We start from the raw sequence: 4,541 nt of genomic DNA on the forward strand, positions 1-4,541 counted from the left end.
ACTGGGTCTTTCTCAGAATAGACATGCATGAGTTACTAATGAGAGAATCTTCAGTTATCTGGAGTACACTAGTTGGATGCATGCATGCATTAATTCACTGAACTCACAATTAGTTCCTCCAACAGTTTGGAACTAATTTAACTGGACTTAACTTAGTAAACTGAGCTAACTAATTACAACTCAAATATAACTCAATCTTATCTTCTTAATTAAGGGATAATTGTTGCATGACTTCATAAATACTTCTAACTTGAATTTCTCCAACTAATTAACTCAATATGAATTAATTAATTATTTTCAAGCAATTGATGAGACTAAATTTGAATTTAATTCACAATTTTAATTCAAGGACAAATTAAAATAGGAATATTCTAGATACTATTTTTATTATTTCTTGTTGCTATTTTCAACATCCCTCAGCTCTACAACTACTTCACTCATACTCGCCCTGAAAAACTATTCATCCTTAACACATTTGATGGGTACATTGGCGACACGAGTGATGGACATTATGTTGTAATTTTTCCCTCAACTTTTTGTCAATGATTTGTTCTATTTTTACAGGAATTGTTTCCATCTCCACAAAAGGTGTAGCCTTTAAATAGGAACATCAATATTATCATTAGTTTTTATGCATCACAAAACAACTTTAATACTGTTAAAGAATAATGTTTTGAATATATGAATCCTTTTTCTTTTTTATATATCACAATACTTTTATAAATTTAACTCTTCACATTTATACCTTTTTTAATAAATAATTTAATATTTTTTTTAATATTAAAACTAAAAATAATGTTCATACATAAATATAAAATTATAATTACATTTTAACTAACACAGTCAAATGTCCTATTTTCTCAAGAACCAGTCCATTCAGATCCATAATAGACAAATTTCTGGCAACAATCAAATATTCTTGAATTATTACAATCTTACCATTCCATATAAAAGCAAAGAATGGTAGAAAACACAATAATTGAAACTTACATTTCCGACATTCTTATTACAGAAGCGTTGTTATCATAGCGAATCCATTCCCATTCAATAAAAAAGAAAGGATCAAACATTTCTTTGATAGCGACAAGAGCTACTACATATTGAATCCCTTCCCACTCGATCAAAAAGAAAGGATCAGAAATCCAAGTGCGCATATCAAACATTTCTTTGATAGCGACAAGAGCTACCACTGTAGTTTAAGAACTATTTTGTTAGGTATTAATTTATTATACTTCACTGTAATTATTGGAGATGTGATGATAATACAATCCTTAGAAACATTTATGATCAACATATCACATGCAACAATGTTATCATTGAAATCATGTTTTATAATAATTACATGCATTTATTTTATAGGAAAGAGAGATGTTTTAATGTTATTAGACCATTTCCAGAGACAGGTTTTGCATATACTGGACAACCTATAATTTCATCAGCGATGGGGACTCAATTCCAAACATATCTAGTTTCCCCAAATATTCTCATAATGATTCACTAATCGTTCTCTCGCCATATGCATGTTTAGCATTTTATTTTTGTTGTCGAAGGCAGTGTAACAGAGACAAAGGAAAGACAAACAAAGGAAATACTTATTGTTAACTGCAGTTGTTTATTAAAGAAAAACAAAGTATGTATATGAATAAAAAGTAGTATGAAGTGATTTGAAATAGTAAATTTAAGTTATTCAATTTGTAAATACTAAACCTTATAGGTTATTTATATATTTTAAAATTTATTTAAAACATCATAATATTAATAAAAAATAATATTAACAATTAAAAACGCCATATATATATATATATATATATATATATATATATATAGATTGGTTGTGAAGTGTATATATATTGGTCGTGAAGTTTTGAGTAGATTTTAATGCTGGAAAAATCCTTTAAAACAAACTTATTTTAATGTAGAGTGCACTTTTTGTGTTATCTCATTAGGGAGAATAAAAATATATTCTTAATGTGAAGTTTAACTTTTAAGTTTTGAGTTTAAATTGATGGCCAAAATTTTATAATCATGTGAAAATCCACAATGAAAATGGAAGAATGAAAATAATCATATTTTAAGCATCAAGTTGGATACATATTTGAAGATTGTTTTAGTTTAATGAATTTCGTTGATGTTAGTTAGGTTATATATTATATTCTTGAAGATTGGTTTGTTAGAAATCTGCTATTAGAAACTGCAAATGGCTCATTTACTTTTAACATTATGCAGTTTCTAATCTTAATGTGACGTTATGCAGTTTCTAAATCTGCTATTAGAAACTGCAAATGGCTCATTTACTTTTAACGTTATGCAGTTTCGAATCTTAATATGACGTTATGCAGTTTCTAATCTTAATGTGACCCGATTAATTAAGTCATAAATAGATCATTCTATAATTAAAGCATTAGATCTGTGATTAATCTTAAGCGTTGAATTGGTATATGATGGACGTACCAGATTTAGAGTTAAATGATATATAAAGGATTGGGTCCTCTCTCTCCCTGCCATGAGTCGCATTCTTCTCCATTAAGAAACGCATAAAGAAATAGGGTTAGAGAGAGAAACCAAATTCTGAGAAGAAGAGTAACCGTCAGGAGTCAGAAGAAAGTAGGTGGCAGCCATTACATCTTCCGCTGTTAATCAAGGTATGTCATCTTAAACAATAGATCATATTAAGTTTTGTTTGTGAAATATTCGGTATTGATGATCTTTGGGTTGTTAATTGAATTGTTCATAATTAATCAAGAAAGATCTCAGAGATAAAATATATTTTACATTTGGTATCAGAGCCACCAATCAATAACTGAATATTTCCTATGATTGCAATTGATCTGTTCTGTGCTTTACTCATGATGTTAATCAAATCCTGCGCATGCTTCACAACGAAATTAATCAAGATTCGTTTCGCCCATCGTGGGTTAAGATTCGTGATCCGACCGTCGGATATAGAGTTTTCGACCTTTCTTTACAATTTCAGAGTTTTTAGGGTCTTTTCGTGCATCATTTACTGTTTTGGCTTTGCACGATTAAAGTTTACTGGTACAAAATAATTGTTTGAAATTTGGGCATAAAAGTAATTGTTCTGTGACTGATTGTTTTGCATAAAGTATGTGTTATAAATCATTTATGCACATGAGATTTATGATTTTGTTAATCACCAAAGTGGTCAAAATCAGAATAATCATTTAGTGCATAAGTGACATAATGATTATTGATAAAAATTGCCAGTTATAATAATACCAATTAAAACTGGCGTCACTAATGATAGAACCTGAGAACTTACCCAAAGGAAAGTCTTGTTCTATAACTATTTGACATGATGAGGTTTAATAGATATTTTGATTAAATAAATATTGATCATCCAAAGATGTCAGATCTATTTAATTGAATATATTTATTACCTACTTATGTTTTGGTATTTAATTATGTTAAGTATAAGATAGTATCTACCCAAAGGAGTGTTATATTATACTATTATGTCTACATCTGAATCGCGTTAGTTATGAGCTTATAGTTATTTCATTTTTAATTTGCAAGAGTTCCCATGAATACACATGCTTCATCTGTTACATTGTTCACTGGTGTTAATTTTTCTGAATGGAGAGAACAAGTCAATTTCCATTTAGGTGTTCAGGATCTTGACTTGGCACTCCTTGAGGATAAACCTGCTGCTCTTACAAAAGATAGTACTGAGGCAGAAAAATCACACCATAAAGCATGGGAACGCAATAACAGATTGAGCCTTATGTTTATTAAGATGACTGTTGCTAACAACATCAAGTCAACAATTCCACAAACAGAAAGTGCTAAGGAATATATGCAGTCTGTGGAAGAGCGTTTTCGTTCAGCTGATAAGTCACTCGCTGGTACTCTTATGGCAGAACTCACGACCATGAAGTTTGATGGGTCGCGAACTATGCAAGAGCACATTATAGAGATGACTAATCTTGCAGCAAGGTTAAACTCCCTGGGACTTACAGTAGAGGATTCCTTTCTTGTCCAGTTCATCCTGAACTCGCTACCTTCTGAATATGGACCTTTTCAGATTAACTATAACACTATAAAGGATAAGTGGAATGTTACTGAATTGGCCAGTAGACTTGTTCAGGAAGAAGGACGTTTGAAAAATCAAGTGAATCACTCAGTAAGTTTTGTGAGTAATAAAGCTGGTAAAGAAAAGAAAGGAAAATCAAGTCATTTCAAGAAGAAAAAGGCACCTGCTAAGAATGGGCAGGATAAGGAAAAGAAGGAACTAAAGGATGTTCAATGTCATTTCTGTAAAAAGAAAGGACATTATCAAAGTGACTGTCCGAAAAGGAAAGCTTGGTTCGAAAAGAAAGGTAATTATCTATCTTTCGTATGTTTTGAATCAAATTTAGTTGAAGTTCCTATTAATACACGGTGGCTTGATACTGGTGCTACAACTCATGTTTCCAATAATATGCAGGGATTTCTTACGATCCGAACCATAAATCCAAATGAAGATCGTTTTCTCTTTATGGGAAATGGAATGAAATCTTCAATTGAAGGCATTGGGACTTATC

This window comes from Pinus tabuliformis, chromosome 8 (genome assembly GCF_031772625.1).
Source record: "Pinus tabuliformis cultivar Carrire ecotype Pingquan chromosome 8, CPIR1, whole genome shotgun sequence".
Lineage (NCBI taxonomy): Eukaryota > Viridiplantae > Streptophyta > Pinopsida > Pinales > Pinaceae > Pinus > Pinus tabuliformis.